Source organism: Acinonyx jubatus, chromosome E3 (genome assembly GCF_027475565.1).
Source record: "Acinonyx jubatus isolate Ajub_Pintada_27869175 chromosome E3, VMU_Ajub_asm_v1.0, whole genome shotgun sequence".
Classification (NCBI taxonomy): Eukaryota; Metazoa; Chordata; class Mammalia; order Carnivora; family Felidae; genus Acinonyx; species Acinonyx jubatus.
In genome coordinates this window covers 682,038-696,303 of record NC_069398.1, presented here as the reverse complement: position 1 = coordinate 696,303, position 14,266 = coordinate 682,038, and the positions used below count along the sequence as shown (strand labels likewise).

Sequence of the window (14,266 nt, the reverse complement as noted above, 5' to 3'; positions counted from 1 at the left end):
AAACATTATTCATGAAGGGATGGTTGTAAGGTACCACCTAAAATAATTTTCAAATCTTAAATATATGCTTCCCTCCCAGAGCAGTGTGACCTCGGGACCTTCGTAAATCAGCCTCTACTTGTGGAAGTCTTGGACGGTACAGTCCCTTTTCTCTCTAAGGTTTCCACACATGCACCATGCTGGGAAGTGACACAGTTCCAGTAATATCCCACAGCTTCTGAATGTCCTTTGCTAAGGGAATTGTCTCGGTTCTCATTGTATACAAAGCACTTCACTCCGCCCTCGGTTGGCTGCCTCATGGAGCTTTAGAGGGAGGGGACTAATTTTGGTGGGGGAGAGAAGGATGTTACAATACAACCATCTGTAAGAGGGAAGTATATGTAAAATTGCTGGGATATAGATGCACTCCCAGCTGCCCAATTATTCTCATAAAATAGGATATTAATTCCAAATGCCTTAAGAATAGACATTTCTTCATATCCATCAAGTACTTTTCTCACAGTAACTGAAAAATAAGCTAATACCTCATGATAAGCCTGCCTCTTTGGAAGGCATAATCCTTCTTCTCGGCCAAAAAGGCACCGTGTAATAGGGGTGGCAAATAAATTTCATTTCACATAGTAATTCCAATTGGCTGATAGTATATATGCCTACAGTGATGTATTGAGGATTCTAAGAAAGTGTATCTGATGAGGGGGAAGGAATTGATTATCAATGTCTGCCATGTGTACATAGGGGGGTGGGTCACTTAGGCCTCATGACTGCCATTCTGATGTAGAGCATTACTGAGCACTGAATGAAAATGCATGAATAGAAAGACTGTGTAATATATAAGCTGGGCTGTACCTGAGAGCGTGATTTTTTAAAGTCTATTTTACCAAGCAATTTTTCATGGATATTTCTAAACCGCATGTTAAAAAACAAAGTCTCATGTTGGGGAACATTTCTGTGATCTGACTAGAGCATGACAGTGGCTTAAACATACCTTCCTGTTTCTTCCTTGACTGACATTTAAGGTTAAGGTGAGGGGCAGCGCAGCTGCTCCATCGGGGGGGGTAGGGCAAAATGGGTGTCCCTGAGCAGGGACAACTGAATGGAAGATGCTCTGACATCAGCCACCATATGTCCCCTCAAATCCATGCCCCTAGTGTTACAATCTATGTTCCCAGAATACATTTGCTCTTTCTCTGAGTCAGTGGTTTCCAAACAGGGACAATATCCCCCACGCTTGGGACACGGAGCACGGTCTGGAGACATTTTTGACTATCACTATGGAAGGAGGGGTTGCTATTGGCATCTAATAGGTAGAGACCAAGGATGCTGCTAACCATCCTAGAGAGCACAGGACAGCCTCCCCCCACCCATAACAGAAAATTATCCAACCCAAAATGTCAACAGAAAATACCATCAAGGTTAAATCTCAGTACAAATTAACAATATGTTTTCTGCTGTTCAAAATACACTGTGTAGCACACAGCATGGTGGTTAAACTTGGGGGTTCTGAGTGTGAAACCCCCACCTTACTACCAACCATATGACCCTAGCAAAGCACTTGACCTCTCTCAGCCCTCACATCCCCATCTCTGCAATAGGGATGACAGCAGGGTCTACTCCACAGGACCAAATGTGAAAATGAAATCAAATCTCTTAGCAAAGTGCCTGGCAGATGGAAAGTGTTAGAAAAAACAGGAATGACAAGAACCTCAAAATATTCCATCAGGTAAACAGTGTGTAACAGCAGCCACATGCCTGGCACCATGGCCACAAAATCAGAACCAGAACTACCATATGGCTTCATCCAAACTCCATTCACCCACCAAGACACAAGGGCACATTTTAGCCAAAGCCTTAGAGTGAGCATGTCCGTAAAACATAAGGGCACATCTCTTCTGACCCAGAAATTCCATCTCTATGTATTTACCCTACAGACAAACTACCATGTATAGGGGATGGTCTTGGTCAAGGATTTTCAAAGCAGCAGTTTAATAATAGTGAAATATTAGAAATACTATAAATATTCACCAAAAGGAAGCCAATTAAATAAAGGCGAGTAAATACGGCAATGGAATATTATATATCCATTAACAAAATGGGTAAGACACATGTATGTGTGGATATGGAATAACCCCTAAAGTATATACTTAAATTAAAAAATAAAAGCAGAATAGAACTATGCATAGCTTAGGCTATCATCCATCTACTGGTGTAAATGTGCATACCTGCATAACAGATCTGACAGGATACATGAGTAATCATAATAGTAATTGTCTCTGGTGAGAGCAGAAGCAAGGAGAAGAGGATATATTTTTCTCAGCACATTCTTGCATTTTTTAATGACTGTGGCATTTTAATCTAAACTATTAAATAAAGTGAAGCATCAAATATGCCCTGTTAAGTACAGCATTCCCCGCCTCAAAACCAGCCTATTTCTTTTGCACTTGACTTTTGTAAATGCGTAGCAAATCATGCCTTACCTAAAAAGGAGTAATTTAAAATCATTTGGTCGAATCTTTTTCTGTATAGCTGCCCCCAATTTTTAATCCAAAGATGTCTGCAGAGGAGCGATTAGCACATCAGTTGTTGTTGTGCTCACGACAACAAAAACTGCAAGAGGTTCTCATTATAACTCAGAGACAAATTCTGAGACTATACCCAACCTTTCCCCTCACCCCACTTTGCAAACTGCAGCTTTTCAATGAAGAGCTGTATCAATTAGCACAGCCAGTCGGTTCTTAGAAGCCGAGCTGGATCCTGGGCTATTATTAGTTTCTGAACAATGGCTTGGAGGGAAGGAAAAAGGAAATAAAATCTACACTAGGCTTTGAATTTTGAAACCACTATTCTGGGAAAAGACAAAATTGTATCACACAGTTAGATGATTTAGGGGATTCACATCATGCAATGAGTTCTGCTGCTCTCCCTCCCAGAACTAAAAAAAAAAAAAAAAAAAAAAAAAAAAAAAAAAAAAGAAAAGAAAAGAAAAGAAAAGAAAAAAGTTGCTTCATGGTGTCTTAATTGATGACTGTATGACAATACGCTTTTTGTTTTATTTTTTTTAACTACTGAAAATAATTAATGCTGCTTTTAAAAGTTAAAAGGGAAAAAAATTAAATGGCAAGGGCACACTGACATCTGCTGGCATTTCATAAACTGTTTTTAAGACAGGCATTTGTTCCAGACACTGCTCTCCATTTATTCTCGGGCGCTGAGGCTCATCGTGGCCTACAAAAATGAATATTCCCCAATAGGCTCCCCAAAATGATGTAAAGAGAAGACCATCAAGGAACGAAAGCCTAAGAGCCTCGTTCCTCTGGACTGGACTCCCTCCCTTCTTTCAGGAAAGCATTCTGGAGCTCTGGGGAATGAACAATGTTACTTTTTATTATTTTTTTAATAAGTGGAAGAGTTAGACTGGAGGCAATTTAAATCTGCGAGCTGCTTCCCTTGATTTTTTTTTCAACAAAAGGGAATCTCACCAATCCTTGTCTCAAAACAGTGAACAAAGGAGGGACCTGGGGTAACAGCGCTCTGCCTGCACTGGAAGAGCCAGGAACATAAAACAGAACATTCAGGCATCTCAGAACCCAAGAAGCAGCAGAACTAAAAATGTGAATAAAAAGGGAGGGCCCTGAGGATGTTAATTTTAGCAAAGAAGCCAAAGGATCTCTGTTGTGCTAACAAAAGACTTCAAAACAGATTAAAAAATGCTCAAGTCCCAGAAGGTTGTGCCAATGTCTTTTTAATCTGTGATACTGACGTAGAGCCAACGAGAGGGCAATTGTGGGGTCATCGAAATGGCTTTCTCATGAAACTTTATGGATGTTATGAAGCTATGTGCCCAGAGTTGGGGGTCTGACTCTGCCTCCTCAGAAGTTCTCACTGGCCGAATGAGCACACTCAAGTGTGGAAGACCTGAGTCTAAACAGAGCTGTGTTCTGGAGATGTGAAAACCAGAGAGCCCAAGTGCCACTGCTCCCCCTCCTCAAGGGTTCAGAAGTCAGAGCCCCCCATCAGCACCAGTGTATTAGCCTTGTTCCCTGTCCTCCACCTGCAAGCCACACACATATACACACCTGCACCCCCATGCACTTACACAAGCACATGCACACACACAGGCACCCGCGTGTGCACATACACACCTGCAGCCACATGCACGTACACATGCATCCCTGCACTGTGTGCGCGAACACACACACACACACGTACACACACACCTGCACCCACGTGCATGGACACACGCACACAGCCCTGCATCCACCTGTACTTACACTCGTGTGTGCACACAAACCTGCATCCTCATGCACATACACACACACACACCTGCACCCATGTGCACGTTCATACACACATGTACACACATACACACACATACCTTCACCCATGTACACACACACACACACACACACAGAGCCTTTATCCACTGATGCTCCCAGCAGTTACTCCCTTGCCCTCAGAGCTGTCCTCTCATCTGGAATACATCTTTGAGGAAGGGTACAAAGATCTTACTCATTCAGAGAAAAAGAACATTGGGTTTCAACAACAGACTTCTACTCTGTTCTCCAGCTTCTCCAGCTACATCAACTCACTTGCTCAAGCTGCTCCAGGCTCCAAGGGTCATGTTGTGGTTTTCAGGACCTGTGGAGCACTCTCCTACCTGAACACACTGGTACTCAGCACAGCCTCTCCCCTGTGTCCATCTCCCCTCCGTGCATGACTTGGTCCTTCTCATTCTCCAGGTCTCAGCTTAAATGTCACCCAAACGTCTCTCCTTGGAGAGACCTTCCCTCACCCTCCGACATAATATGGCCATTTGCTCTTTGATTACATTAGCACTCTACTTTGTTTCCATCTTAATACTTACAATAGAGAATTATGCTGCCCGCTCATTTATCTTCATGTTTTGTGACGGTCTCTCCAACTACAGAATAAGCTTCGTGAGGTACAGACCTTGCTGGTCTTGGTCACTGGTCAGTATAGTGACCCCAATACAGTATCTCCAGTGCTCAGCACAGTACCTAATACAGGTCTGATAATGTTTACTGAACGCTTCAGAAAGGCAATGAGTGACCCCTTAAAAGTGATCCTACATGTCATAACTCATGCTCCAGGGAAATTTTTTTTTTAAATGGGAGAAAATAAGAAAGAGTGTCTATCTGCACTGTTGGGACTCAAAATAATACTCCTTTACTCCAGGTATAGCTCAGGATACCAAGCACTGCACTAGCTTGTCCTATTTTCCAGGGATTCCTGGTGTTTTAAAGGACTGTAATTTATTTATTTGTCTTTTAACTTGCACCTATCTCAGATATATTTATTTTAGCTACCTCGTGTGAAAATTAATCAAGGGAAACCTCACTAAAGTGGAGTCAGGAGGACAGAAGGCAAGGTAAGAAGGGGGAGCCTTCCCACCAACATCCATTATAGGAGGAATTGAAAATTACAGCCCCCAATAGAACTGTCAAAAGGAAAGAGCCATCATTTACAGATCCCACTGAGGAAGAATGCACACTGCCTCTCCTACAGCAATCAACTACCCCTGCAGCTTACCCAGTGAGCTATCATCCCCCTGGACTCTTGATTCTCTCCAAGGGACTTTTGTTCAAAACAACCCCTTCCAACTTCCTCCTTCTCCATAATGTTCCTTTCCTTAGCCTGTGGGATGTGCCTATGGTTTTGCCATAGCTTGCGTGCCCCAAACTGCAATTCTCTGTTACTCCTCAACAAACATGTTTTTGCTGGTAAAAAGCCTATTTAATTTTTTTTTAATTTTTTTTCAACGTTTATTTATTTTTGGGACAGAGAGAGACAGAGCATGAACGGGGGAGGGGCAGAGAGAGAGGGAGACACAGAATCGGAAACAGGCTCCAGGCTCTGGGCCATCAGCCCAGAGCCCAACGCAGGGCTCGAACTCACGGACCGCGAGATCGTGACCTGGCTGAAGTCGGACGCTTAACCGACTGCGCCACCCAGGCGCCCCAAGCCTATTTAATTTTTAACGGTAATACTTGCAAAGATTATTTTTCTAAAAAATAAAAAAAGCAGGGCACCTGGGTGGCTCAGTCGGTAAAGCATCTGACTTCGTCTCAGTTTATGACTTCACAGTTTGTGGGCTTGAGCCCTGCATTGGGCCCTGTGCTGACAGTGCGGAGCCTGCTTTGGATCCTCTATCTCCCTCTCTCTCTCTCTCTCTCTTCCCCTTCTGCATGTGCTCTCTCTCAAAAATAAACAAACATTAAAACATTTTGTAAACAATTAAAATTAATAAATAAGCAACATAAATTACAATAAATGGTAAAATAAAGGCAGAGAAGTAAAATGGGCTTGACAGTTAATATGCAAAACCTATGCTAGCAAATCCTATTCACTGTCAAGACTAGACTCTAAAATCAGCTCTGAGCTTGAGACACCTAGACGGCTCAGTCAGTTAAGCATCAGACTTCAGCTCAGGTCATGATCTCATGGCTTGTGAGTCTGAGCCCTGCATGGGCCTCTGTGCAGACAGCTCAGAGCCTGGAGCCTGCTTTGGATTCTGTGTCTCCCCCTCAGTCTGTTCCTCTCCCCACTCACACTCTCTCTTTCTCTCTCAAAAATAAATAAACATTAAAAATTTTTGTTAATAATAAAATAAAATCAGGTCTGAGCTTCCTGGCTGGCTTTGTGAAAAGGGAACATGATCAGTTGTTCCACATAACAGTGTCTGGTATAGAAGTACCAATCACTACCTCAGGAAAGGAAAAATTCTCTGTGACCCTGAGACCAGAAATGACACTGTGATAGCCAACAGAGGCCTCAGAAAGATCAGCACAGCAAATAGCAGCAGGAAGTATCAGTTCTTCACAGCTCACAGTCCTTCTTGGTTCCCCTTATGTGTCTTCCATAATGTTGCATTATTTTCACTCGGGGTTTTAGATTCTGCGATCAGTCTTCAACATTAGTCTAAACTATCTACTCTTTTTCTGTGTATATATAGAATATCTATTTCTTTAAAGATAGGATCAAAGGACTTTTTTTTATAATCTCATTATAAGCCAACAGCAGCACAGCACAATTCAGTCGAACTCCATTTATGGAGTGGGGCTATGTGGTTCCTTATCCTCATGACATACTCTCAACGAACAGGGTAAATTCAAACAAACCAGGCTTTGAGTAGTTCTTGGAGAGAAAGTTCTTGTCTGAATGCTACGGGTCAGTGAACACATGAGGTATGCCTACTCCAAAGTGCTCATGGGATAACTACTTCCCATGCCTTACTCTGGAGCACCAATCCTTGCTACGGGAGACAGAATCATCCATCCTTTAGCAGACAGGGACATGAAGCCTCAGAGAGGTGCAGTGACTCACTCAAGGTCACAAAGCTAGAAAGTGGCAGAATTTGGACTCAAAAAAATTAGGCACGGGGCACCTGGGTGGCCCTGTCAGTGGAGTGACTGATTTCAGCTCAGGTCATGATCTTACAGTCTGTGAGTTCGAGCCCCGCGTCGGGCTCTGTGCTGATGGCTCAGAGCCTGGAGTCTGCCTTGGATTCTGTGTTTCCCTCTCTCTGCCCCTTCCCCACTCATACTCTGTCTCTCTCTGTCTCTCAAAACTGAATTTTAAAAGTTTTTAAAAAATTAAAATTAAAATTAAAAAAAAAAATTAGGCACAGCTGGCTCCAAAGCCCGTGTCCCCTCACACCTTTGCTCTCAGGGAGTTTGGTCATTTCAAAGCTTTTCTCACTCCACAGCAACTCCATTAGCTTAGGTCAACGTGTCATCATCTCCTTAGTTAGCTAGCATCCTACATGCTATAATTCAGACTGACCAAACTCCCAGATCAGAAATAAGAAGCCCTCCCAGGAAGAGTCTTCTGTTCTTAAAGATAGATATCAATCTCCTCCTTACACTCCCCAAGGAAACCCCTAAAATTTTCCAACCTGTGCAAACGAAAACGATTTTCTTTCCCCTGGAGAATTTCTGCACGCGAGCTCTCCATTATCAGCCTTTGCAATCAGCAGCAGCCTAAACTGGACTCACCTTTCTAAGGCTGCCAAAGGAAAAGATGCGTCACACAGCCATGACTATGAGCCATGCCACGGGCTAGCCTTCCCTTCAGAAAGACCTACGGAGAAGCGACTCATTCCCGGGGCTTCATTAAAAGACTCATTCTAGAATATAAGCAGTGACCCCACAGTCAAGACGGAGGGTGTGTCCCAAGGGAAACGAACACAAAGCTAGCACTACTGGGATCTAGCCAGGGCCACTGTTGCTGAATCAGCCTCTCAATTCCCCGCTCTGTCACTTTTCATAACGAGTCTAATAAATTAGTGTTTCTCTCTGCCAATCAATCAGAGCTCATGCATATGGCTGCTGTCAGGCAGCCTCTGCAGGCAGAACTCCATAGAGCGACTCAGGTCTGTCAACTCCTGCAAGTATACGTTAGCAGCTATGCTGGGTTCCTCCCCTTCACTCTCAATTTATCATCTTGGTTACAGTCGAAAGGAAAATGAAGGAATCATATTTTGGAGCCAATTTGCTGCCTGGAGGAATTGTGAAATTCTAGTAGCAGCAGTAATGGTAATAATGGTATCCTTATTAATAAATGACAAAATAATCATTGCTGCTACCATCATAGCAAGCATCCCTGCTAAACACAAACTAGATGGTTTGCTGGGATGGTTATTATCTCCATGTAGAGGGGGACACTGAGGTGCAGAGAGGTCCATTACTACCGAAGGTCATGGAGCGAGAATGTGATGAAGCTGGAACTGAAGCCAGACAGTGTGATTCTAAGATCCTAACTGCTGCCCTGCCCCACCTCCTGTCTCTAAACCCGTAATGGTTCCTCTGCGGGGTCACTCAGCACCCAGCACGTCCTCTTGGTGCAGAGTAGGTGAGACACGCACAGACTCCGGAAGCAACTGCGTGACTCTGCAACCTAGTTGTTGGGCCTCAGGTCCCCCACCTGCAAAGCTGGGATGATAAAGGGCTTGTGACAAAGAGCTGAAGAGATGCCGTACGTGAAGCCCCAGCAGAGAACATGCTTCCAACAGGTGGTAGCACTTATGCTTGTGGAACACATGATGGTACAAAGAAGACAACTTTGGACACCTCAGTCCCTGCCCTCATCTCTGACTCTATGCTCTAAAACTCACAGCAAACAGAAAATTGAGGAAAACCCAGCCTCCCAATGAGCAAGGTGGTTACACAAGTTGATCTATTATGTTGGCAAAGGTCTAATTTTGTTCTCTGAAGAAATGAAAAGGGAGCTAACTCAGATGACAGAGTGATCCTGCCTCCGTGGAGCGAACAGTGGTTTGCATGCTGCGATGAGGGGTTGTCAGAGCACTGCCGGCTTTGAGAGTATTATCCCCAAGGACTGCCGGTAGCCAGAGAGGTGGTCCCAGACTCCCTGCGAAATCATACTCAAAGCCTGAGCCTGGGGGTAGGGGCCAGAACCCAGGGCTCTCAGGATCTAAGGAAGGAACAGAAAAGCAAGAGACAGACTGCACCAGTTCAGACCACTCTTATGAAACAAAAAAGATACATCGTGCCAAGTAGAAACAGGTGCCCTGCTTTCCTTTTGTGCCTCTGATTGACTCAGCATCACTTCTGAGAGCCAGCTCAAGTTAAGCAGCAAGGTCCCCCTAACCTCTGCAATGCACCACCTCCTCCGTCCCTCGCATCTCAGAAAGGCAGCAAAAGAGGCAGAGTATGCAGTGATTAGTTTCATGGGCTACAGACTCAGACCATCAGGTTCAAAGTCCTGGGTATGCCACTTACCTGCTGCAGCATCCTGAGGCCAACTGCTTTGCCTGCCTAAACCCTTCAATCTATCGCAAAATGGAGACATGAAGAGAATCCATCTCAAAGTGTGTTAGATGCATCAAAGGGAATAACTCACTATTAACATACCCAGCATCTACCCTGTGCCATGCACCACGCTAGATGCTAGGGATACGGTGATGTTTGAACCAGGTGCATGCAGGGTCCACCTGGAGCTTACTGTTCAGTACAGTAAGAGAAAGAGATGAAACAGATCACTCAAGTACATAGAAAGCTGCCCCTGGGGTAAGTGTAAGGAAGGGGAATGCACACAGGGAAAGAGGGAGGGTTCCCCCTAGCAAGGGTTTTGGGATGCATGGGTGGAGGAGAGCAAGGTGAAACGCAAAGTGAGGGGGATAATCACCTGCCAGAAAACAGAGCTCAGCACATAGCGATGCAGGCAGAGTACTTAGCACAGCTTGTGCTGTGTAGGAAGTGTTCACAACATATACACTTCTTACTGTCACAGTGTATCCAACCTGCTCAGACAGAGTTCCAGGTTTGGGGATAAAGAGACACAGGTTTTGGGTCAACTTTGGGAAGCAAGTTGAGCTACCCGGATATCCAAGCCCTCCATCAAACCATACCTCCACCTTCCAAGACCAGGACAGTCTCCAAAGATGGACAATGTCAGTCAGACTCAGAGCTCTGAGGAAACAACCCCTTTCTCCTGTCAGTATCCAACATCACAACCGCCAATGGGAGAAACACATGGGCACAATCTGAAAGGAAACCTACTGGAATAGACGATCGATAAAGGGGATCTGTGTGCACAAGAGATGCCGATCAAGCTGCTGGGAAAATGTGTGTGACGGTGGGGGGGGGGGGGTGAGTGGAGTGTTCCCTCTGTTTTTTTTTTTATTTATTTTTTATTTATTTTAAACTTTTTTTAATGTTTATTTATTTTTGAGACAGAGAGAGACAGAGCATGAATGGGGGAGGGTCAGAGAGAGAGGGAGACACAGAATCTGAAGCAGGCTCCAGGCTCTGAGCTCAGCATAGAGCCTGACACGGGACTCTGAAGGACACAGGGCAGCTAGGCCTACCTTTGCCACCCAGCATGGGAGATACATAGCGCCCCGTGTGTTTATTTATTTTTGTGTTTATTTATTTTTGACAGAGGGAGAAACAGAGTGTGAGCGGGCAAGGGGTAGAGAGAGAGGGAGACATGAAATGTGAAGCAGGCTCCAGGCTCTGAGCTGTCAGCACAGAACCCGATGCGGGACTTGAACTCACAAACAGTGAGTTCATGACCTGAGCCAGAGTCAGACGCTTAACCAACTGAGCCACCCAGGCACCCTGGAGTATTCCCTCTTTGAAGGCACTCCTAGAGAAAGAACTAAGCCGGACCACATATATAGATACACGCTCAATGTTGTACCCACACACAGTGAGCATTACTGAGAAACTTGGGGTTCTTCTTTCCTATAAACTCATCTTTCTTCTTGAGTTGAAGATTTTGCTCTCAGAAAGGAAAGGGAAAAAACAAAGTTTAGTTTTTTAGATGTTGTGGGGCTTACCCTTCCAAAGACAAATATATCATGGCATTTCTCTGCATTAAATCTTCCAATGGCTTCCCACTGGCTTAATATCCAGACTCCCTACCAAAGCTCAAGGACCTGTATGACCCAACTTCATCCATACAATGTTATCACTGCTTCTGCCTCAGGGCCTTTGCACTTTCTGAAACTCTCTTGCAGATAACTATCCTAGAATGGAAATTCCATCATCACAGGTTATCTATACATACTGATCACTCTGCATTTCAAGTGCTTTGAACAGTAGTTGGCAATGCACAGTAAATGCTCATGGGAGGAATGTATAGCTTGAAACATGTCAGCTACTTCTTTTCATTTAGATTTCAGCTCAAATCTCTCTTCCTTGGAAAGCCCTTCCAACCCACTGTCTACCATATTGTCACATTATAATTTCTGTAACCCTTAATCATTATCCTTATAAAAATATATTTCCATCCCTTGCTTACTGTCTGGCTTTCCCCATGACAATAGAAGCCCCCAAAGAACAACATTCTCATTGGCCTTGCTCCCTCCCTGAGCAGAATGTCTGACATGCGGTGTCTCCTGGATAAGTGTTTATTACATTAGGCTTTCCTCCCCCCAAGAGAGACATACCCACCAGTGTATCATGTCCTGTGTCTAGTGATCAATGACAAACCAATGGCAATGATGGTAGCTCCCGGCAACTACAGACACGAAACAGGATGATGACTATCTCTCCTTAAAACCCCGTATGTCATTTCCATCAGACCGCTCAGACCTTACAATCTAGAGAACCATGTTCTGTTGAAGTCATCTGAATGTTCTGGGTGCCCCTCATTTTGAAGCTCCCTCACTGATTGATTCTTTAATTAAAGTTTTAATATTTATACGTGTGCCCTGAGGCAGTATTTTAAATAATGAAGGTAGGCATTAGGGAGAGCCTCAAGACTCCTTTAAAAACATTTCTCCATGTTTGAGGTCTTTGGTATAACAAAGTTTTCTCTCAGGCAATTCGGGGGAATGTAAATGTGACAAACTGCCAGATGATTTTAGGAAAGTCTACTAGTATTAGCTGATGAGGCATGCTTGCTATGTATCTCCCATGCTGGGTGGCAAAGGTAGGCCTAGCTGCCCTGTGTCCTTCAGAGCAAATGCACTTGGATTTCAAAAGTCTTCATCCATGCCGCTGGGAAATCGCTGGGTCCCCAAAGTATTTTCTGTGTCAGATCCGATTTCCCTCTTGGAATGTGTTCATTACTCCACACATCAGCTTAAAGGATGCAAATAAAATGGTCTAATTGTTGGAAAGGTGAAATGCCAGACATATTTATACAGAGCAGACCCAATTTTCTGGATGCCGAAAAAGAAAAAAAAAACTTATCTGAAAGGAATTTTATAAACTATAATGGTTTGGTAGGGCTTGAACTGAAAAGGCTAAACTTGTTTAAAAAAAAAAAGTCATCAGAGATGTGAGGATGTCTGAAAGGCCTGTGCTCAGACCTTAGAGGAGTAGGTAAAAAAATAGCATCAATTATCATGAAGAGAAAATAGAGCAGAGAGGGTCAATCCCAGGAGGAAAAAAATGTGCTCAGACCCACGTTTCGGCTTGTTTCTGACTGGAAGACTCTGGGACCACAGGGTGATGTTAAAAAGACAGTGTGTTCTGAGAAAAGGAAGATTTACTGAGATGATGCCTTCTTCCCAGGAGACTGAGGAGAAGCAGGCCTTTCTGCTGATTTGGAAGAAATGCACAAGTGCTACAAAAACTTAGTTTCGGGGCATCTGTGCTTGTTGAGATGGCATCGAAGGTCACCAGACTGCATCCGGGCCAGTGGGCTCCACCTCTCCCACCCTCCTTGGAACATGTGGCAAGCAGGAGACTCTCTCAGAGAGACTGAGGCTTCTCCTGAGCAACCTCTCTTGATTAACCTCCCTTTTTGCTTCCTTTTCATCTGTTGTTTAAGAGAAAGTGTGTGTGTAAGGGAAAATGCCTGCCTACTCTATCCCACCAGGTGTTATAAGGCTGAAAATACAGGGTATCCAACTTGATTAAGGCAGGGGCGGGGGGGGGGGGACCCTAACATTATCCAGGCACTTACCATGTGACAGACCTTGTCCTAAGTGTTTAATGCTTTATTTATTTATCCCTCAAGCCCTCTGGGGCCAACACTACCACTGAAACTCCCATTTAACACGTAAACAAACTGAAGCACAGAGAGGCCAAGTAACTTGCCCAAGGTCACACAGCTAGCATGTAGGGGCGAGCTGTGGTTTTCTCTGTGATAAAACTCTACTCTCTACAACCTGTAAAACACCCCAGAAAACTGCAACAGATGATGCCGGTTTCTTCCTAACCCAACTCAACCATGAGCTAACATAGGGAAAACCCAGTGGATTCCTCTGGAACAGTGTTTCCCTCAAAAAGTGGAAGGTTTGGAGTCAGCCCCGGTTTGCAGCACAATACCTGCCAGAGCCACCTTTTTACCCTGTACAGGCCCCAGGTCCTCTGCCTCTGAAGAAAAAAAATGTCCTTGGCCAAAAATAAATCTGCCCGTGTCTCCAGCCGGGTCCTGTGTGGTCACTTAAAAATGGAAAGGATTCAGGTCCTCTCATTTAAAAACAAAACAAAACAAAAAAGATAAATGGAAATGGAGGGTAGATGAACTAAGACAGGGGCTGGGAGGGATCACCAGCTGGGGCGCACTGGGTTTAAATAAATAAAGAAATAAGTAAGTAAGTAAGTAAATAAATAATCATTACTGTTATAAAAGAAAAGTCAAGTTATGGCGCATCATATTTCGGCTCAAAGCTGTTCCGCAACACCTCCCCCACTTCTTTACAAGTTCCATTGAGAAGACCCGTGGTTGGGCACCAATCCTCCACACCGCCAGGCGCGGATTTCCGAGCACGTGAGCAGCCCCGCCCCAAACCCTCCTCGGCTGGCAGGTGCACCCTGGTCCCTGCCAG

At 44.4% G+C, this 14,266-nt stretch overlaps 1 protein-coding gene across 29 annotated transcripts in view; it reads right to left on the bottom strand.

The window, feature by feature from the left end:
- The window catches only part of RBFOX1 (RNA binding fox-1 homolog 1), a 2,045,752-nt gene that overhangs the window by 1,437,714 nt on the left and 593,772 nt on the right, over positions 1-14,266 (bottom strand). The gene's annotated exons all lie outside the window — the stretch shown is intronic.